Genomic DNA, 20,797 nt, shown 5'->3' with positions numbered 1-20,797 from the left:
CGACTCTGCTGGGGCCATTTGGGGTTCTGAGTCAAGAATCTGTGGTCCAGATCAGGCGGGGCTGGAGAATCATCCGTGAGTAGTGAGCAGGAGAGCGGATCCACCAAGGTGAGACCTCGCCCGTGCACGGACAAATCATTGATGGTGCTCAGCTGGAGCTGAGAAACAAGCCACGCTTAACAAGCCGGCAGCATACTGCAGCCAACCCCCCTGGGACTATTTCCTGAAGGCTCAAAAGACAGGTGCCAATTGCATGGGTGCCCAGTGTGCATCTCATGCTAGCCAGTCTTTTGAGAATGTGCAGGAGCCAGCCAAACTGTGATGGATGGAAGGCATGAGGGGGGATGGATGCCAGAGAGCAGCTGAGGATTGGGGATGCACGGCAGGCATGGGTCCTGCAGCCTGATCCCAGGCACGGACTGGGGTGCTTCAGCTCCTGTTCTTTCCAAGACCCCCATACAGGACCAGCACACCCAGTAGCAGCAAGAGCAGCAGGAAGAGGAGCAGCATTAGAAACAGCATCAGCCATTAGACAACCATCACCAGCAGCAGCAGGTGCAAACAAACAAACAAACAAACACCTGACCAACCGAGGCATCCCCATTAACAGCTGGGGCGGCAGCAGTTGCAGTGTAACAACCCTGGGTGCGACCATCAGTGAGGGTCATTGAGGGACCTGTAAGGGAGGCAGGGCTTGGCATGGAGGACCATGGAATCAACTGTTGGCACTTGTGCTTCTCATGGCTGTGCTATGTGTGTGTGTGCGTGTGTGTGTGTGTCCCTCTCTCTTGCTCTGTCTATCTGCATGTGGTCTTTGTGTGTGTCTCTCTTCCTCTCTGTCTCTCTCTTCCTCTGTCTCTCTCTCTGAGTGGGTGCTCCCAAAGTCATGCGTGGGTATGTATCTTTCACTGTCTGTTTGTCTCCCTTGTTGCATATCTGTGTGTGTCTCCCTCCATCCGTCTCTGTCTCTGTCTCTCCCCCACGCCCTCCCTCTCGCCTTCCTCTCCCCCTGCCCCTCCCTCTCCCCCTCCCCTCCCCTGCCCCTCCCACCCTCTCCCTCCTCTCTCCCTCCCCCTGTCCCCTCTCTAGCTCTCCCTGCTCTCTCCCTGCCCATCTCCCTCTCCCTCCCCCTCTCCCTCCTCTCTCCCTCTCCAAACCCCTCCCAGTTCTCCTCCCCCTCCCCCTCCCTTTTCCCTCCCCCTTCCATCCCTCCCCCTCTCCCTCCCCCTCCCCCTCCCCCTCCCCCTCCCCCTGTCCCTGTCCCTGTCCCTGTCCCTCTCCCTTTTCCTGTGTGTGTCTGTGTGCATGCAGGAGTACTCTCAGAAGCACACCCCACCCATTGGGCAGAGAGGGAGTAGTGGACCTGAAGGATGTGAGGTTGGGCTCTAGCAGGATGAAGACACAGAAGAGAGTTGTCTGGTTAGCCAAGTCCACATCCCAGAGGAGGAGGAGGGGGTATGTCCAGCCCTGTAGGGAGGGAGCCTGTAGGTGAAGGTGGTGTCAGGTTTAGATGGCTCAGTGGGTAAGAGCACCAATTGCTCTTACAGAGGTCCTGAGTTGAATTGCCAGCAAGCACATGGTGGCTCCCAACCGTGTGTAATGGAATCTGATGAATGTGGTGTATGCGGTGTCTTCTGTTGTTTCTAAAGAGAGGGAGAGTGTACCTGCAGGAAACAAATATATAAATCCTTGAAGAAGAAGAGGAGATTGGAGAGGGGAAAGCATAAGAAGGTGGTGGTGGTGGTGGTGGTGGTGGTGTTTGCTGTTGCTGCAGGCGAGTGGGTAGGCTGAGTGTGTCAAGTGATTGGAAGGAGCCTCTAGGTAGTTGTTGTGAGAATGAAGAGAGGCGAGGCTTGCAGGCCAGAGTGTGTGTGCCAAGTGTCCCTGTGGGCGTGAAGACCAAAAGGGACTGGACTCTGCATGGGCCGGGAATCGAACCCGGGCCTCCCGCGTGGCAGGCGAGAATTCTACCACTGAACCACCCATGCCCTGTCTACAGGCATCACCTGATGAACTCTCAGCCTGTGCTTCCTGCCAGGACCCAAGACCCATTAGCACACGTTTCCTCCTCCCCCCCCCCCCCCCCGACAGAGCCTGGGCCGGAAATGATGCATGCATGCATGGATGTATGGATTCATGGAGGCATGCGTGCGTGCATGCATGCGTGGATTCATGGATGGAGAGGTGCGTGGATGGGTGGGGGCATACATGGATGGATTCACGGACGGTTGGTTTTGGTTGGATTGGTTGGTGGGTGGATGGAAGGATGCGTGCATGGAAGGAAGGATGCATGCATGGATGGATGGATGGATGCACCGGTCAGGGGAGGCCGCGCCAGAGGGTAGGAGAGTCCGGTCCCCGAGCTGAGGTCCTGGGGTGAACCCCGACAGATCCAGATCTGTGGCACCAAGTTTGGGAGGCGAGGAGCGTGGAGGCGCTGGAGAGGTTGAGGATGGAGGCAAGAGATGCGGTGTGTGGGTTGGGGTGCGGTGCGGGGCGGTGCGGTGCGGTGGAGTTGGGGTGGCAAAAGGCGAGGCTGTCAGGAGTGGGATTCGAACCCACGCCTCCAGGGGAGACTGCGACCTGAACGCAGCGCCTTAGACCGCTCGGCCATCCTGACGGCGGTTTGGGCTCCAGGTCACTCGCCTGGCAGGCGTCCGGCGCCCACGCGCGCGCCCGCATGCGGACTCGACGCGCAGGGGCGCCCGGGCTGGCGTGGGGCCGGCCGCGTCTGGGTGCTCAAGCTGCGGGCCTAGCCCGCCCAACTCAAGCCTGCTCCGCCTCGCCCGTTGCCAGCGCGTCGACGTGGAGACTCTGCCAGGCGCCAGAGTCCCTCCGGGTCCCGGTCCGGTCCGGATGCCCGCAGCCCAGCAGGCAGGCAGGCCCGCAGGACCAGGTGTGTGGCGCCAGCCTCTGGTGATGCCGTCGGCGAGTGATGCCGGCAGCCAGGCGTCAGCGCTCAGAGGCCGGGTCTCCAGCCCGGCGGGGCGGCAGGGGTCCAGCCGCACGGTCCCCCAGGGCTGCGGGTCGTGGTCCTGCTGTTGTCGCCGGGTCCCGGGGGCTTATGGGTTGCGGTGGAGTGTAGAAGAAGAGGTGGGCGTTGGATGAGACGGAGGTTGTGGGTCGTGTGTGTCGTCGTAGACGGTCGGGCGACGGTGCGTGGTAGTCGGCGTTGTCCTCGTTAGTATAGTGGTGAGTATCCCCGCCTGTCACGCGGGAGACCGGGGTTCGATTCCCCGACGGGGAGACGTAGCGTCCTTTTTGGAAAGACAGGCGGCCCGCGGGGTACTGACCCTCCCACCCCAACCCCAGCCCCACACGCAGACCCAGACGATCCAGCCCAGCACGGTGTCCTCCAGCAAAGCCGCCCCGGAGCTCTCAAACCCTTTTTCTGGCCGCTCGCCCAGCGCCTGGGGCCTGCCAACACGCTCCCCGTCCGGCCCTGGCGAGCCCTCCCATCCCAACCCCAACCGCGGTGGGCTCCGCGTGTGCCCGAACGGGCGGCGTGCGCCTCTCTGGGCTTGAGCGGTGTGCCAGGCCTGTCTGGGTGGTGGCCCCGGGGGCGCTGGCTGGCAGCAGGCAGGAGGCGAGAGCGCCCCAGAGGAAAGGCGTGTGCGTGCGAGTGCGCTAAGCGCGAAGCGGGAAGCGCGCGTGAGACGGCGAGGAAAAGCGCGGAGCGGCGGAGCCGTGGGTGTGGTCGGGGTTCGGGCCACGCGGGCGTGCGCAGGGAGGGAAGTCAGCGGTAGGCGTCGTGGTAGAAGGCGCTGGGCGCTGTCCGGAGTCAGTCTGTCAGTCGGCGGCGTCGTGTGGGCGCCGTCCCAGCGGTGCAGCGTTGGTGGTATAGTGGTGAGCATAGCTGCCTTCCAAGCAGTTGACCCGGGTTCGATTCCCGGCCAACGCAGGCTGCCCACGTTTTGCCAAGGTCCCGAGCCCTGGGGGACCCTGCCAGGCGCCTCTGAGCTTGTGCTTGTCGCCAGGCTGCGCTAGCGACCGAAGCCCAAGCGCCAGACCTTTTTAGGTTGGGACGGGCGGGAAGAGAAGAGAAGAGGCAGGGGCAGAGGTGCCTAGTCCGTGAGGTCGCACCCTGTTTGGCCGCAGAGACGGGGGGTGGGAGGGTGGGGGGGTGGGCGTGGGTGTCGGGGTGTGGGTATAGGTGTGGGTGGGGGCAAGAGGCAGGGCAGGTAGAGGCGCGGATTGCGGAACGCCCAACGCCCAAGGCCGAACTCCAGCCTCCTAAGGAGGGACTAAGCATTGGGCGGGCCTGTAGTAGCCCGCCCGAGTCGGCCAGGCGGGCGAGCAGTGTGTCTGCCACGGTGGCGGAGAGGCTGTGTGTCTGGGTGTCTCCAGGAGTGGGTAGCCGGGGCCGTCGGGCCGACGCTCCCTGGTGGTCTAGTGGTTAGGATTCGGCGCTCTCACCGCCGCGGCCCGGGTTCGATTCCCGGTCAGGGAAGCCTCTCTTCTTCCTCTCTGCACCCTCACTTCCCCAAACCTCGCTCCTCTCCCTCGCTCACTTTTGCCCAACACCAACGCACACCAACAACACAACTCGACCATTAGCGCGTGGCGCCGTGGCACGCGCGCGCGCTCCCACGACCCGATACCCCATAGACGTCTTCCCGCTTCACGCTCTCCCTGTCTGCACGCTGCCCATTCCTTTCCCACACTACCACTCCGGCCCAGCCTCTCTGCCCCCCACACACCAAATTTGCACCTCTCCACTACAGACTCGTTGCTTACCCTGGAACCAAGCAAGACTACACACCCGCCCCCATCACAAGCGGACCTTCTTCACACGCCGCCCGGATTACAAACACTCGTCCACTCATGTCACTCATGGAGCCTCAACAGGACTCCATCTCCTCCTCCTCGCCTGCTCTTAGGTCTGGAACAAACCCTCTAGCTAGCCCGCCCCACCTGCCTCAGATGGAGCAACTGCATCGCATGCAGAGCATGCATCGCGCGCATCCCATGGGCCCAGTCAGCTTTCCCGAATAGTCACAAATGAGCGTCCAGTTCAAGCATCTGTAGCGATTTCATTCACTTCACACACACACACACACACACACACACACACACAAACGCGCGCGCATTAATCTTTTATATATACCCACATATATGAACATATAACCATATATGATATGTATAGGTTTATATCTATATCAATGCACACACATACAGACACACACACACGCACGCGCACACACACAACTCTGTGTATTATGTATATTTGGGTTTTTGGACTATGTATAGGAGATGTCGGAGAATGAAATACGGTGCTGGTGGTGGTCTTGGTGATGGTGGTGTTGGTGGTGGCACGGAGAGAGGGACGGTTGCAGGGTTGGAAGGGGTTCTAGTGGGCAGTTGTTATTGCGAGGCAGATGTCCGCTGCACAGCCACAAGCTCATGGTGTGGTTCCCGCCCCCCCCCCACCCCCCGACTTCACAGGGACCGCCATTGGGTGCGAGGCGAGCCACGATTTCCCACGCAAGCCCCCAGAGCGGTTTGGGCGAGCAGAGGATATTCGGGGGGTCGTAAGGCCACTGTTTCTCGGGATCCTGGTGTCGCTGGCCACAGTGGCGGATGTGAGTAGGGAAAGAAACCTTTGCCCAGCGGATGCGTGCCCTGCCCGGTCGCCTCCGTCCTGACCCTGCCAGCACAGTGCCCGATCCTGAGTGCTGAGCGGAGGACTGTGCTCCACCTCAATGGGTAGCATGGTGAGAGGTGCCAGCAGATCCTGCGGGCAGCACAGACAGTGCTTATTCCCACCCGACTCCACCCCATCCCTGCCACCAAAGGCCGATTCCTGGGCACCAGGGGGCACCAGTCGGAAAGGGCATCGGGAAGGGACTGTGCGGCAGGCCTCGGGGCAGCCATGTAGGGAGAGAAGGCTGTGCGAAACAGACACCGGGGTGTGCGCGAGGGGGTCGGGGGGTGGGGCAGCCTACCCTAGCAGGTGTCCAACAGGCGCGTGGGGTTGGGGTGGGTGTGAGTGTGGGAATGGGGCACATGCCGCCTGCAAAGATGCACGGTCGGTTCTGTTCTACTTGGGGTTTGTCAAGTTGACAGCTCAACTTGTGAAGAGGGACGCTGAATTGAGAAAAACGTCTCCAAGGCAGGCAAAGTCTGTGCGGTAGGGTCCAGAGCAGTCAGGAGTGGCTGCGGAGCAGCTCGCTGAAGGTTGGGATGGTGTTGGGATGGGGGAGTTGCAGCAAGGACCTGACACCCCTGCGCAGGTGGTCTGGAGCAGTGGAATTCCGGTATGCTCCTGAATCTAGAAGAAAGGTAACAGCGAAGTCATTGTTTTTCACGGTGTCTTGTGTAGACAACAGAAGGGAGATTTGTTCTCAGAAAATCCTTTGACTTGGAAACAATCTTGGCAGAAAACCGAGATGGTCTTCTCTCATCTAAGTGGTTGTTTTGGGGAAGGAGCCTTACAGCCTTGAAGCCAGTTCTGGGTCACAAGACAGTCTTGGCACACCCAGAAGGCCTTGCATGATTAAAGAAAGTCATCTGAGTAGTCACAAATGAGTGTCCAGTTCTAGCATACGTAGTGATTTCTCCTTTCATTTAACATACACTCTCTCACACACACACATTAACTTTTTGTATATACCCACATATATGAACATATAACCACATATGATATGTATACATATATATCTATATCTATCTATTAATACACACACACACACACACACACACACACACACACAGGAGCACACTGATGACTGTACCCAGTAAGGACAAAAGTTGCAGGGACCTGCTGTTTTCCTTCATGAACTCTACACACAAGGCTAGGGACTCTGTGACAAGGAGGAACGTGCTTTAGCCTCCTCTGCCAAGGAAAAGGAAGAAATCCAACGAGTTTTGTGTAGCGATCAAGAAATATGCTGTTGTGTGGCTGGCTATTCCAGGGAGGGTTAGGTCACTGAGGCACGACTTCTCTGCTGCCTGCAAGGCGGCATCTTTGGCATATCCATCTTGGAGTGACCCTCTTTCTCTGCTCAGAACACTGACAGTCCTGAGCTGTGAGGAAAACAGGTGGAGCAAGCCTGTAGGGAGAAGCCCTCTGTTGCATCACTTCCTTCCTCTGTGCTCCTTCCTGGGGTTTCCCTCCTGGAGGGACTTCTGAAGAGCCAGCCTTCATTAAGGTGAAACAAGCACTTCCTTGTCAAGGTTGCTTTGGGTTATGGTGTTTGACCCCAAGAACAGAAACTCTAGCTCAGACAGATATTGGTACCAGGAGTGGGGAGTATTGCTGGGACACACCTGGCAGGTACCTCTTTGGGGAGGGTGGAGGGACTTTGAGCTCTGGGCTGGAAAGGCTCAAGCTGGATGCTTCCAGGCAGCTTGGAAGGACGTCTGGAGAGCAATGGAGCTGACAAGACGGAGGGGAGGCAAGACTCGCTAAGGTGTTTTTATATCGATCCCAACCCCCTCCCCAGACCCTCAGAGGGCATCTTGGGAGTCCCTGATCGACTCTGCTGGGGCCATTTGGGGTTCTGAGTCAAGAATCTGTGGTCCAGATCAGGCGGGGCTGGAGAATCATCCGTGAGTAGTGAGCAGGAGAGCGGATCCACCAAGGTGAGACCTCGCCCGTGCACGGACAAATCATTGATGGTGCTCAGCTGGAGCTGAGAAACAAGCCACGCTTAACAAGCCGGCAGCATACTGCAGCCAACCCCCCTGGGACTATTTCCTGAAGGCTCAAAAGACAGGTGCCAATTGCATGGGTGCCCAGTGTGCATCTCATGCTAGCCAGTCTTTTGAGAATGTGCAGGAGCCAGCCAAACTGTGATGGATGGAAGGCATGAGGGGGGATGGATGCCAGAGAGCAGCTGAGGATTGGGGATGCACGGCAGGCATGGGTCCTGCAGCCTGATCCCAGGCATGGACTGGGGTGCTTCAGCTCCTGTTCTTTCCAAGACCCCCATACAGGACCAGCACACCCAGTAGCAGCAAGAGCAGCAGGAAGAGGAGCAGCATTAGAAACAGCATCAGCCATTAGACAACCATCACCAGCAGCAGCAGGTGCAAACAAACAAACAAACAAACAAACAAACAAACAAACACCTGACCAACCGAGGCATCCCCATTAACAGCTGGGGCGGCAGCAGTTGCAGTGTAACAACCCTGGGTGCGACCATCAGTGAGGGTCATTGAGGGACCTGTAAGGGAGGCAGGGCTTGGCATGGAGGACCATGGAATCAACTGTTGGCACTTGTGCTTCTCATGGCTGTGCTATGTGTGTGTGTGCGTGTGTGTGTGTCCCTCTCTCTTGCTCTGTCTGTCTATCTGCATGTGGTCTTTGTGTGTGTCTCTCTTCCTCTCTGTCTCTCTCTTCCTCTGTCTCTCTCTCTGAGTGGGTGCTCCCAAAGTCATGCGTGGGTATGTATCTTTCACTGTCTGTTTGTCTCCCTTGTTGCATATCTGTGTGTGTCTCCCTCCATCCGTCTCTGTCTCTGTCTCTCCCCCACGCCCTCCCTCTCGCCTTCCTCTCCCCCTGCCCCTCCCTCTCCCCCTCCCCTCCCCTGCCCCTCCCACCCTCTCCCTCCTCTCTCCCTCCCCCTGTCCCCTCTCTAGCTCTCCCTGCTCTCTCCCTGCCCATCTCCCTCTCCCTCCCCCTCTCCCTCCTCTCTCCCTCTCCAAACACCTCCCAGTTCTCCTCCCCCTCCCCCTCCCTTTTCCCTCCCCCTTCCATCCCTCCCCCTCTCCCTCTCCCGCTCCCTCCCCCTCCCCTCCCCTTCCCCCTCCCCCTCCCCCTCCCCCTGTCCCTGTCCCTGTCCCTCTCCCTTTCCTGTGTGTGTCTCTGTGCATGCAGGAGTACTCTCAGAAGCACACCCCACCCATTGGGCAGAGAGGGAGTAGTGGACCTGAAGGATGTGAGGTTGGGCTCTAGCAGGATGAAGACACAGAAGAGAGTTGTCTGGTTAGCCAAGTCCACATCCCAGAGGAGGAGGAGGGGGTATGTCCAGCCCTGTAGGGAGGGAGCCTGTAGGTGAAGGTGGTGTCAGGTTTAGATGGCTCAGTGGGTAAGAGCACCAATTGCTCTTACAGAGGTCCTGAGTTGAATTGCCAGCAAGCACATGGTGGCTCCCAACCGTGTGTAATGGAATCTGATGAATGTGGTGTATGCGGTGTCTTCTGTTGTTTCTAAAGAGAGGGAGAGTGTACCTGCAGGAAACAAATATATAAATCCTTGAAGAAGAAGAGGAGATTGGAGAGGGGAAAGCATAAGAAGGTGGTGGTGGTGGTGGTGGTGGTGGTGTTTGCTGTTGCTGCAGGCGAGTGGGTAGGCTGAGTGTGTCAAGTGATTGGAAGGAGCCTCTAGGTAGTTGTTGTGAGAATGAAGAGAGGCGAGGCTTGCAGGCCAGAGTGTGTGTGCCAAGTGTCCCTGTGGGCGTGAAGACCAAAAGGGACTGGACTCTGCATGGGCCGGGAATCGAACCCGGGCCTCCCGCGTGGCAGGCGAGAATTCTACCACTGAACCACCCATGCCCTGTCTACAGGCATCACCTGATGAACTCTCAGCCTGTGCTTCCTGCCAGGACCCAAGACCCATTAGCACACGTTTCCTCCTCCCCCCCCCCCCCCCCGACAGAGCCTGGGCCGGAAATGATGCATGCATGCATGGATGTATGGATTCATGGAGGCATGCGTGCGTGCATGCATGCGTGGATTCATGGATGGAGAGGTGCGTGGATGGGTGGGGGCATACATGGATGGATTCACGGACGGTTGGTTTTGGTTGGATTGGTTGGTGGGTGGATGGAAGGATGCGTGCATGGAAGGAAGGATGCATGCATGGATGGATGGATGGATGCACCGGTCAGGGGAGGCCGCGCCAGAGGGTAGGAGAGTCCGGTCCCCGAGCTGAGGTCCTGGGGTGAACCCCGACAGATCCAGATCTGTGGCACCAAGTTTGGGAGGCGAGGAGCGTGGAGGCGCTGGAGAGGTTGAGGATGGAGGCAAGAGATGCGGTGTGTGGGTTGGGGTGCGGTGCGGGGCGGTGCGGTGCGGTGGAGTTGGGGTGGCAAAAGGCGAGGCTGTCAGGAGTGGGATTCGAACCCACGCCTCCAGGGGAGACTGCGACCTGAACGCAGCGCCTTAGACCGCTCGGCCATCCTGACGGCGGTTTGGGCTCCAGGTCACTCGCCTGGCAGGCGTCCGGCGCCCACGCGCGCGCCCGCATGCGGACTCGACGCGCAGGGGCGCCCGGGCTGGCGTGGGGCCGGCCGCGTCTGGGTGCTCAAGCTGCGGGCCTAGCCCGCCCAACTCAAGCCTGCTCCGCCTCGCCCGTTGCCAGCGCGTCGACGTGGAGACTCTGCCAGGCGCCAGAGTCCCTCCGGGTCCCGGTCCGGTCCGGATGCCCGCAGCCCAGCAGGCAGGCAGGCCCGCAGGACCAGGTGTGTGGCGCCAGCCTCTGGTGATGCCGTCGGCGAGTGATGCCGGCAGCCAGGCGTCAGCGCTCAGAGGCCGGGTCTCCAGCCCGGCGGGGCGGCAGAGGTCCAGCCGCACGGTCCCCCAGGGCTGCGGGTCGTGGTCCTGCTGTTGTCGCCGGGTCCCGGGGGCTTATGGGTTGCGGTGGAGTGTAGAAGAAGAGGTGGGCGTTGGATGAGACGGAGGTTGTGGGTCGTGTGTGTCGTCGTAGACGGTCGGGCGACGGTGCGTGGTAGTCGGCGTTGTCCTCGTTAGTATAGTGGTGAGTATCCCCGCCTGTCACGCGGGAGACCGGGGTTCGATTCCCCGACGGGGAGACGTAGCGTCCTTTTTGGAAAGACAGGCGGCCCGCGGGGTACTGACCCTCCCACCCCAACCCCAGCCCCACACGCAGACCCAGACGATCCAGCCCAGCACGGTGTCCTCCAGCAAAGCCGCCCCGGAGCTCTCAAACCCTTTTTCTGGCCGCTCGCCCAGCGCCTGGGGCCTGCCAACACGCTCCCCGTCCGGCCCTGGCGAGCCCTCCCATCCCAACCCCAACCGCGGTGGGCTCCGCGTGTGCCCGAACGGGCGGCGTGCGCCTCTCTGGGCTTGAGCGGTGTGCCAGGCCTGTCTGGGTGGTGGCCCCGGGGGCGCTGGCTGGCAGCAGGCAGGAGGCGAGAGCGCCCCAGAGGAAAGGCGTGTGCGTGCGAGTGCGCTAAGCGCGAAGCGGGAAGCGCGCGTGAGACGGCGAGGAAAAGCGCGGAGCGGCGGAGCCGTGGGTGTGGTCGGGGTTCGGGCCACGCGGGCGTGCGCAGGGAGGGAAGTCAGCGGTAGGCGTCGTGGTAGAAGGCGCTGGGCGCTGTCCGGAGTCAGTCTGTCAGTCGGCGGCGTCGTGTGGGCGCCGTCCCAGCGGTGCAGCGTTGGTGGTATAGTGGTGAGCATAGCTGCCTTCCAAGCAGTTGACCCGGGTTCGATTCCCGGCCAACGCAGGCTGCCCACGTTTTGCCAAGGTCCCGAGCCCTGGGGGACCCTGCCAGGCGCCTCTGAGCTTGTGCTTGTCGCCAGGCTGCGCTAGCGACCGAAGCCCAAGCGCCAGACCTTTTTAGGTTGGGACGGGCGGGAAGAGAAGAGAAGAGGCAGGGGCAGAGGTGCCTAGTCCGTGAGGTCGCACCCTGTTTGGCCGCAGAGACGGGGGGTGGGAGGGTGGGGGGGTGGGCGTGGGTGTCGGGGTGTGGGTATAGGTGTGGGTGGGGGCAAGAGGCAGGGCAGGTAGAGGCGCGGATTGCGGAACGCCCAACGCCCAAGGCCGAACTCCAGCCTCCTAAGGAGGGACTAAGCATTGGGCGGGCCTGTAGTAGCCCGCCCGAGTCGGCCAGGCGGGCGAGCAGTGTGTCTGCCACGGTGGCGGAGAGGCTGTGTGTCTGGGTGTCTCCAGGAGTGGGTAGCCGGGGCCGTCGGGCCGACGCTCCCTGGTGGTCTAGTGGTTAGGATTCGGCGCTCTCACCGCCGCGGCCCGGGTTCGATTCCCGGTCAGGGAAGCCTCTCTTCTTCCTCTCTGCACCCTCACTTCCCCAAACCTCGCTCCTCTCCCTCGCTCACTTTTGCCCAACACCAACGCACACCAACAACACAACTCGACCATTAGCGCGTGGCGCCGTGGCACGCGCGCGCGCGCGCCCGCGCTCCCACGACCCGATACCCCATAGACGTCTTCCCGCTTCACGCTCTCCCTGTCTGCACGCTGCCCATTCCTTTCCCACACTACCACTCCGGCCCAGCCTCTCTGCCCCCCACACACCAAATTTGCACCTCTCCACTACAGACTCGTTGCTTACCCTGGAACCAAGCAAGACTACACACCCGCCCCCATCACAAGCGGACCTTCTTCACACGCCGCCCGGATTACAAACACTCGTCCACTCATGTCACTCATGGAGCCTCAACAGGACTCCATCTCCTCCTCCTCGCCTGCTCTTAGGTCTGGAACAAACCCTCTAGCTAGCCCGCCCCACCTGCCTCAGATGGAGCAACTGCATCGCATGCAGAGCATGCATCGCGCGCATCCCATGGGCCCAGTCAGCTTTCCCGAATAGTCACAAATGAGCGTCCAGTTCAAGCATCTGTAGCGATTTCATTCACTTCACACACACACACACACACACACACACACACAAACGCGCGCGCATTAATCTTTTATATATACCCACATATATGAACATATAACCATATATGATATGTATAGGTTTATATCTATATCAATGCACACACATACAGACACACACACACGCACGCGCACACACACAACTCTGTGTATTATGTATATTTGGGTTTTTGGACTATGTATAGGAGATGTCGGAGAATGAAATACGGTGCTGGTGGTGGTCTTGGTGATGGTGGTGTTGGTGGTGGCACGGAGAGAGGGACGGTTGCAGGGTTGGAAGGGGTTCTAGTGGGCAGTTGTTATTGCGAGGCAGATGTCCGCTGCACAGCCACAAGCTCATGGTGTGGTTCCCGCCCCCCCCCACCCCCCGACTTCACAGGGACCGCCATTGGGTGCGAGGCGAGCCACGATTTCCCACGCAAGCCCCCAGAGCGGTTTGGGCGAGCAGAGGATATTCGGGGGGTCGTAAGGCCACTGTTTCTCGGGATCCTGGTGTCGCTGGCCACAGTGGCGGATGTGAGTAGGGAAAGAAACCTTTGCCCAGCGGATGCGTGCCCTGCCCGGTCGCCTCCGTCCTGACCCTGCCAGCACAGTGCCCGATCCTGAGTGCTGAGCGGAGGACTGTGCTCCACCTCAATGGGTAGCATGGTGAGAGGTGCCAGCAGATCCTGCGGGCAGCACAGACAGTGCTTATTCCCACCCGACTCCACCCCATCCCTGCCACCAAAGGCCGATTCCTGGGCACCAGGGGGCACCAGTCGGAAAGGGCATCGGGAAGGGACTGTGCGGCAGGCCTCGGGGCAGCCATGTAGGGAGAGAAGGCTGTGCGAAACAGACACCGGGGTGTGCGCGAGGGGGTCGGGGGGTGGGGCAGCCTACCCTAGCAGGTGTCCAACAGGCGCGTGGGGTTGGGGTGGGTGTGAGTGTGGGAATGGGGCACATGCCGCCTGCAAAGATGCACGGTCGGTTCTGTTCTACTTGGGGTTTGTCAAGTTGACAGCTCAACTTGTGAAGAGGGACGCTGAATTGAGAAAAACGTCTCCAAGGCAGGCAAAGTCTGTGCGGTAGGGTCCAGAGCAGTCAGGAGTGGCTGCGGAGCAGCTCGCTGAAGGTTGGGATGGTGTTGGGATGGGGGAGTTGCAGCAAGGACCTGACACCCCTGCGCAGGTGGTCTGGAGCAGTGGAATTCCGGTATGCTCCTGAATCTAGAAGAAAGGTAACAGCGAAGTCATTGTTTTTCACGGTGTCTTGTGTAGACAACAGAAGGGAGATTTGTTCTCAGAAAATCCTTTGACTTGGAAACAATCTTGGCAGAAAACCGAGATGGTCTTCTCTCATCTAAGTGGTTGTTTTGGGGAAGGAGCCTTACAGCCTTGAAGCCAGTTCTGGGTCACAAGACAGTCTTGGCACACCCAGAAGGCCTTGCATGATTAAAGAAAGTCATCTGAGTAGTCACAAATGAGTGTCCAGTTCTAGCATACGTAGTGATTTCTCCTTTCATTTAACATACACTCTCTCACACACACACATTAACTTTTTGTATATACCCACATATATGAACATATAACCACATATGATATGTATACATATATATCTATATCTATCTATTAATACACACACACACACACACACACACACACACAGGAGCACACTGATGACTGTACCCAGTAAGGACAAAAGTTGCAGGGACCTGCTGTTTTCCTTCATGAACTCTACACACAAGGCTAGGGACTCTGTGACAAGGAGGAACGTGCTTTAGCCTCCTCTGCCAAGGAAAAGGAAGAAATCCAACGAGTTTTGTGTAGCGATCAAGAAATATGCTGTTGTGTGGCTGGCTATTCCAGGGAGGGTTAGGTCACTGAGGCACGACTTCTCTGCTGCCTGCAAGGCGGCATCTTTGGCATATCCATCTTGGAGTGACCCTCTTTCTCTGCTCAGAACACTGACAGTCCTGAGCTGTGAGGAAAACAGGTGGAGCAAGCCTGTAGGGAGAAGCCCTCTGTTGCATCACTTCCTTCCTCTGTGCTCCTTCCTGGGGTTTCCCTCCTGGAGGGACTTCTGAAGAGCCAGCCTTCATTAAGGTGAAACAAGCACTTCCTTGTCAAGGTTGCTTTGGGTTATGGTGTTTGACCCCAAGAACAGAAACTCTAGCTCAGACAGATATTGGTACCAGGAGTGGGGAGTATTGCTGGGACACACCTGGCAGGTACCTCTTTGGGGAGGGTGGAGGGACTTTGAGCTCTGGGCTGGAAAGGCTCAAGCTGGATGCTTCCAGGCAGCTTGGAAGGACGTCTGGAGAGCAATGGAGCTGACAAGACGGAGGGGAGGCAAGACTCGCTAAGGTGTTTTTATATCGATCCCAACCCCCTCCCCAGACCCTCAGAGGGCATCTTGGGAGTCCCTGATCGACTCTGCTGGGGCCATTTGGGGTTCTGAGTCAAGAATCTGTGGTCCAGATCAGGCGGGGCTGGAGAATCATCCGTGAGTAGTGAGCAGGAGAGCGGATCCACCAAGGTGAGACCTCGCCCGTGCACGGACAAATCATTGATGGTGCTCAGCTGGAGCTGAGAAACAAGCCACGCTTAACAAGCCGGCAGCATACTGCAGCCAACCCCCCTGGGACTATTTCCTGAAGGCTCAAAAGACAGGTGCCAATTGCATGGGTGCCCAGTGTGCATCTCATGCTAGCCAGTCTTTTGAGAATGTGCAGGAGCCAGCCAAACTGTGATGGATGGAAGGCATGAGGGGGGATGGATGCCAGAGAGCAGCTGAGGATTGGGGATGCACGGCAGGCATGGGTCCTGCAGCCTGATCCCAGGCACGGACTGGGGTGCTTCAGCTCCTGTTCTTTCCAAGACCCCCATACAGGACCAGCACACCCAGTAGCAGCAAGAGCAGCAGGAAGAGGAGCAGCATTAGAAACAGCATCAGCCATTAGACAACCATCACCAGCAGCAGCAGGTGCAAACAAACAAACAAACAAACAAACAAACACCTGACCAACGGAGGCATCCCCATTAACAGCTGGGGCGGCAGCAGTTGCAGTGTAACAACCCTGGGTGCGACCATCAGTGAGGGTCATTGAGGGACCTGTAAGGGAGGCAGGGCTTGGCATGGAGGACCATGGAATCAACTGTTGGCACTTGTGCTTCTCATGGCTGTGCTATGTGTGTGTGTGCGTGTGTGTGTGTGTCCCTCTCTCTTGCTCTGTCTATCTGCATGTGGTCTTTGTGTGTGTCTCTCTTCCTCTCTGTCTCTCTCTTCCTCTGTCTCTCTCTCTGAGTGGGTGCTCCCAAAGTCATGCGTGGGTATGTATCTTTCACTGTCTGTTTGTCTCCCTTGTTGCATATCTGTGTGTGTCTCCCTCCATCCGTCTCTGTCTCTGTCTCTCCCCCACGCCCTCCCTCTCGCCTTCCTCTCCCCCTGCCCCTCCCTCTCCCCCTCCCCTCCCCTGCCCCTCCCACCCTCTCCCTCCTCTCTCCCTCCCCCTGTCCCCTCTCTAGCTCTCCCTGCTCTCTCCCTGCCCATCTCCCTCTCCCTCCCCCTCTCCCTCCTCTCTCCCTCTCCAAACCCCTCCCAGTTCTCCTCCCCCTCCCCCTCCCTTTTCCCTCCCCCTTCCATCCCTCCCCCTCCCCCTCCCCCTCCCCCTGTCCCTGTCCCTGTCCCTGTCCCTCTCCCTTTTCCTGTGTGTGTCTGTGTGCATGCAGGAGTACTCTCAGAAGCACACCCCACCCATTGGGCAGAGAGGGAGTAGTGGACCTGAAGGATGTGAGGTTGGGCTCTAGCAGGATGAAGACACAGAAGAGAGTTGTCTGGTTAGCCAAGTCCACATCCCAGAGGAGGAGGAGGGGGTATGTCCAGCCCTGTAGGGAGGGAGCCTGTAGGTGAAGGTGGTGTCAGGTTTAGATGGCTCAGTGGGTAAGAGCACCAATTGCTCTTACAGAGGTCCTGAGTTGAATTGCCAGCAAGCACATGGTGGCTCCCAACCGTGTGTAATGGAATCTGATGAATGTGGTGTATGCGGTGTCTTCTGTTGTTTCTAAAGAGAGGGAGAGTGTACCTGCAGGAAACAAATATATAAATCCTTGAAGAAGAAGAGGAGATTGGAGAGGGGAAAGCATAAGAAGGTGGTGGTGGTGGTGGTGGTGGTGGTGTTTGCTGTTGCTGCAGGCGAGTGGGTAGGCTGAGTGTGTCAAGTGATTGGAAGGAGCCTCTAGGTAGTTGTTGTGAGAATGAAGAGAGGCGAGGCTTGCAGGCCAGAGTGTGTGTGCCAAGTGTCCCTGTGGGCGTGAAGACCAAAAGGGACTGGACTCTGCATGGGCCGGGAATCGAACCCGGGCCTCCCGCGTGGCAGGCGAGAATTCTACCACTGAACCACCCATGCCCTGTCTACAGGCATCACCTGATGAACTCTCAGCCTGTGCTTCCTGCCAGGACCCAAGACCCATTAGCACACGTTTCCTCCTCCCCCCCCCCCCCCCCCCCGACAGAGCCTGGGCCGGAAATGATGCATGCATGCATGGATGTATGGATTCATGGAGGCATGCGTGCGTGCATGCATGCGTGGATTCATGGATGGAGAGGTGCGTGGATGGGTGGGGGCATACATGGATGGATTCACGGACGGTTGGTTTTGGTTGGATTGGTTGGTGGGTGGATGGAAGGATGCGTGCATGGAAGGAAGGATGCATGCATGGATGGATGGATGGATGCACCGGTCAGGGGAGGCCGCGCCAGAGGGTAGGAGAGTCCGGTCCCCGAGCTGAGGTCCTGGGGTGAACCCCGACAGATCCAGATCTGTGGCACCAAGTTTGGGAGGCGAGGAGCGTGGAGGCGCTGGAGAGGTTGAGGATGGAGGCAAGAGATGCGGTGTGTGGGTTGGGGTGCGGTGCGGGGCGGTGCGGTGCGGTGGAGTTGGGGTGGCAAAAGGCGAGGCTGTCAGGAGTGGGATTCGAACCCACGCCTCCAGGGGAGACTGCGACCTGAACGCAGCGCCTTAGACCGCTCGGCCATCCTGACGGCGGTTTGGGCTCCAGGTCACTCGCCTGGCAGGCGTCCGGCGCCCACGCGCGCGCCCGCATGCGGACTCGACGCGCAGGGGCGCCCGGGCTGGCGTGGGGCCGGCCGCGTCTGGGTGCTCAAGCTGCGGGCCTAGCCCGCCCAACTCAAGCCTGCTCCGCCTCGCCCGTTGCCAGCGCGTCGACGTGGAGACTCTGCCAGGCGCCAGAGTCCCTCCGGGTCCCGGTCCGGTCCGGATGCCCGCAGCCCAGCAGGCAGGCAGGCCCGCAGGACCAGGTGTGTGGCGCCAGCCTCTGGTGATGCCGTCGGCGAGTGATGCCGGCAGCCAGGCGTCAGCGCTCAGAGGCCGGGTCTCCAGCCCGGCGGGGCGGCAGGGGTCCAGCCGCACGGTCCCCCAGGGCTGCGGGTCGTGGTCCTGCTGTTGTCGCCGGGTCCCGGGGGCTTATGGGTTGCGGTGGAGTGTAGAAGAAGAGGTGGGCGTTGGATGAGACGGAGGTTGTGGGTCGTGTGTGTCGTCGTAGACGGTCGGGCGACGGTGCGTGGTAGTCGGCGTTGTCCTCGTTAGTATAGTGGTGAGTATCCCCGCCTGTCACGCGGGAGACCGGGGTTCGATTCCCCGACGGGGAGACGTAGCGTCCTTTTTGGAAAGACAGGCGGCCCGCGGGGTACTGACCCTCCCACCCCAACCCCAGCCCCACACGCAGACCCAGACGATCCAGCCCAGCACGGTGTCCTCCAGCAAAGCCGCCCCGGAGCTCTCAAACCCTTTTTCTGGCCGCTCGCCCAGCGCCTGGGGCCTGCCAACACGCTCCCCGTCCGGCCCTGGCGAGCCCTCCCATCCCAACCCCAACCGCGGTGGGCTCCGCGTGTGCCCGAACGGGCGGCGTGCGCCTCTCTGGGCTTGAGCGGTGTGCCAGGCCTGTCTGGGTGGTGGCCCCGGGGGCGCTGGCTGGCAGCAGGCAGGAGGCGAGAGCGCCCCAGAGGAAAGGCGTGTGCGTGCGAGTGCGCTAAGCGCGAAGCGGGAAGCGCGCGTGAGACGGCGAGGAAAAGCGCGGAGCGGCGGAGCCGTGGGTGTGGTCGGGGTTCGGGCCACGCGGGCGTGCGCAGGGAGGGAAGTCAGCGGTAGGCGTCGTGGTAGAAGGCGCTGGGCGCTGTCCGGAGTCAGTCTGTCAGTCGGCGGCGTCGTGTGGGCGCCGTCCCAGCGGTGCAGCGTTGGTGGTATAGTGGTGAGCATAGCTGCCTTCCAAGCAGTTGACCCGGGTTCGATTCCCGGCCAACGCAGGCTGCCCACGTTTTGCCAAGGTCCCGAGCCCTGGGGGACCCTGCCAGGCGCCTCTGAGCTTGTGCTTGTCGCCAGGCTGCGCTAGCGACCGAAGCCCAAGCGCCAGACCTTTTTAGGTTGGGACGGGCGGGAAGAGAAGAGAAGAGGCAGGGGCAGAGGTGCCTAGTCCGTGAGGTCGCACCCTGTTTGGCCGCAGAGACGGGGGGTGGGAGGGTGGGGGGGTGGGCGTGGGTGTCGGGGTGTGGGTATAGGTGTGGGTGGGGGCAAGAGGCAGGGCAGGTAGAGGCGCGGATTGCGGAACGCCCAACGCCCAAGGCCGAACTCCAGCCTCCTAAGGAGGGACTAAGCATTGGGCGGGCCTGTAGTAGCCCGCCCGAGTCGGCCAGGCGGGCGAGCAGTGTGTCTGCCACGGTGGCGGAGAGGCTGTGTGTCTGGGTGTCTCCAGGAGTGGGTAGCCGGGGCCGTCGGGCCGACGCTCCCTGGTGGTCTAGTGGTTAGGATTCGGCGCTCTCACCGCCGCGGCCCGGGTTCGATTCCCGGTCAGGGAAGCCTCTCTTCTTCCTCTCTGCACCCTCACTTCCCCAAACCTCGCTCCTCTCCCTCGCTCACTTTTGCCCAACACCAACGCACACCAACAACACAACTCGACCATTAGCGCGTGGCGCCGTGGCACGCGCGCGCGCGCGCCCGCGCTCCCACGACCCGATACCCCATAGACGTCTTCCCGCTTCACGCTCTCCCTGTCTGCACGCTGCCCATTCCTTTCCCACACTACCACTCCGGCCCAGCCTCTCTGCCCCCCACACACCAAATTTGCACCTCTCCACTACAGACTCGTTGCTTACCCTGGAACCAAGCAAGACTACACACCCGCCCCCATCACAAGCGGACCTTCTTCACACGCCGCCCGGATTACAAACACTCGTCCACTCATGTCACTCATGGAGCCTCAACAGGACTCCATCTCCTCCTCCTCGCCTGCTCTTAGGTCTGGAACAAACCCTCTAGCTAGCCCGCCCCACCTGCCTCAGATGGAGCAACTGCATCGCATGCAGAGCATGCATCGCGCACATCCCATGGGCCCAGTCAGCTTTCCCGAATAGTCACAAATGAGCGTCCAGTTCAAGCATCTGTAGCGATTTCATTCACTTCACACACACACACACACACACACACACACACACACACAAACGCGCGCGCATTAATCTTTTATATATACCCACATATATGAACATATAACCATATATGATATGTATAGGTTTATATCTATATCAATGCACACACATACAGACACACACACACGCACGCGCACACACACAACTCTGTGTATTATGTATATTTGGGTTTTTGGACTATGTATAGGAGATGTCGGAGAATGAAATACGGTGCTGGTGGTGGTCTTGGTGATGGTGGTGTTGGTGGTGGCACGGAGAGAGGGACGGTTGCAGGGTTGGAAGGGGTTCTAGTGGGCAGTTGTTATTGCGAGGCAGATGTCCGCTGCACAGCCACAAGCTCATGGTGTGGTTCCCGCCCCCCCCCCCACCCCCCGACTTCACAGGGACCGCCATTGGGTGCGAGGCGAGCCACGATTTCCCACGTAAGCCCCCAGAGCGGTTTGGGCGAGCAGAGGATATTCGGGGGGTCGTAAGGCCACTGTTTCTCGGGATCCTGGTGTCGCTGGCCACAGTGGCGGATGTGAGTAGGGAAAGAAACCTTTGCCCAGCGGATGCGTGCCCTGCCCGGTCGCCTCCGTCCTGACCCTGCCAGCACAGTGCCCGATCCTGAGTGCTGAGCGGAGGACTGTGCTCCACCTCAATGGGTAGCATGGTGAGAGGTGCCAGCAGATCCTGCGGGCAGCACAGACAGTGCTTATTCCCACCCGACTCCACCCCATCCCTGCCACCAAAGGCCGA

At 59.7% G+C, this 20,797-nt stretch overlaps 15 non-coding genes across 15 annotated transcripts; 9 read left to right on the top strand and 6 right to left on the bottom strand.

The window, feature by feature from the left end:
- Positions 1-1,917: 1,917 nt before the first annotated feature.
- Positions 1,918-1,988, bottom strand: Trnag-gcc (transfer RNA glycine (anticodon GCC)). The gene has a single exon. It is a non-coding gene; the product is annotated as a tRNA-Gly (tRNA).
- Positions 1,989-2,537: 549 nt separating this feature from the next.
- Trnal-cag (transfer RNA leucine (anticodon CAG)) lies at positions 2,538-2,620 on the bottom strand. Its single transcript has one exon. It is a non-coding gene; the product is annotated as a tRNA-Leu (tRNA).
- A 555-nt stretch (positions 2,621-3,175) lies between these two features.
- On the top strand, positions 3,176-3,247 carry Trnad-guc (transfer RNA aspartic acid (anticodon GUC)). The gene has a single exon. It is a non-coding gene; the product is annotated as a tRNA-Asp (tRNA).
- Positions 3,248-3,829: 582 nt separating this feature from the next.
- Trnag-ucc (transfer RNA glycine (anticodon UCC)) lies at positions 3,830-3,901 on the top strand. Its single transcript has one exon. It is a non-coding gene; the product is annotated as a tRNA-Gly (tRNA).
- A 477-nt stretch (positions 3,902-4,378) lies between these two features.
- On the top strand, positions 4,379-4,450 carry Trnae-cuc (transfer RNA glutamic acid (anticodon CUC)). The gene has a single exon. It is a non-coding gene; the product is annotated as a tRNA-Glu (tRNA).
- A 4,977-nt stretch (positions 4,451-9,427) lies between these two features.
- Trnag-gcc (transfer RNA glycine (anticodon GCC)) lies at positions 9,428-9,498 on the bottom strand. Its single transcript has one exon. It is a non-coding gene; the product is annotated as a tRNA-Gly (tRNA).
- Positions 9,499-10,047: 549 nt separating this feature from the next.
- On the bottom strand, positions 10,048-10,130 carry Trnal-cag (transfer RNA leucine (anticodon CAG)). Its single transcript has one exon. It is a non-coding gene; the product is annotated as a tRNA-Leu (tRNA).
- A 555-nt stretch (positions 10,131-10,685) lies between these two features.
- Positions 10,686-10,757, top strand: Trnad-guc (transfer RNA aspartic acid (anticodon GUC)). The gene has a single exon. It is a non-coding gene; the product is annotated as a tRNA-Asp (tRNA).
- A 582-nt stretch (positions 10,758-11,339) lies between these two features.
- On the top strand, positions 11,340-11,411 carry Trnag-ucc (transfer RNA glycine (anticodon UCC)). Its single transcript has one exon. It is a non-coding gene; the product is annotated as a tRNA-Gly (tRNA).
- A 477-nt stretch (positions 11,412-11,888) lies between these two features.
- Trnae-cuc (transfer RNA glutamic acid (anticodon CUC)) lies at positions 11,889-11,960 on the top strand. The gene has a single exon. It is a non-coding gene; the product is annotated as a tRNA-Glu (tRNA).
- A 4,936-nt stretch (positions 11,961-16,896) lies between these two features.
- Positions 16,897-16,967, bottom strand: Trnag-gcc (transfer RNA glycine (anticodon GCC)). The gene has a single exon. It is a non-coding gene; the product is annotated as a tRNA-Gly (tRNA).
- Positions 16,968-17,519: 552 nt separating this feature from the next.
- Trnal-cag (transfer RNA leucine (anticodon CAG)) lies at positions 17,520-17,602 on the bottom strand. Its single transcript has one exon. It is a non-coding gene; the product is annotated as a tRNA-Leu (tRNA).
- A 555-nt stretch (positions 17,603-18,157) lies between these two features.
- Trnad-guc (transfer RNA aspartic acid (anticodon GUC)) lies at positions 18,158-18,229 on the top strand. Its single transcript has one exon. It is a non-coding gene; the product is annotated as a tRNA-Asp (tRNA).
- A 582-nt stretch (positions 18,230-18,811) lies between these two features.
- Positions 18,812-18,883, top strand: Trnag-ucc (transfer RNA glycine (anticodon UCC)). Its single transcript has one exon. It is a non-coding gene; the product is annotated as a tRNA-Gly (tRNA).
- A 477-nt stretch (positions 18,884-19,360) lies between these two features.
- On the top strand, positions 19,361-19,432 carry Trnae-cuc (transfer RNA glutamic acid (anticodon CUC)). The gene has a single exon. It is a non-coding gene; the product is annotated as a tRNA-Glu (tRNA).
- Positions 19,433-20,797: the final 1,365 nt, after the last annotated feature.

This window comes from Mus caroli, unplaced genomic scaffold (genome assembly GCF_978045245.1).
Source record: "Mus caroli unplaced genomic scaffold, Mus_caroli_1 scaffold_1, whole genome shotgun sequence".
Lineage (NCBI taxonomy): Eukaryota > Metazoa > Chordata > Mammalia > Rodentia > Muridae > Mus > Mus caroli.
This window is presented reverse-complemented; position numbering and strand designations above follow the sequence as displayed.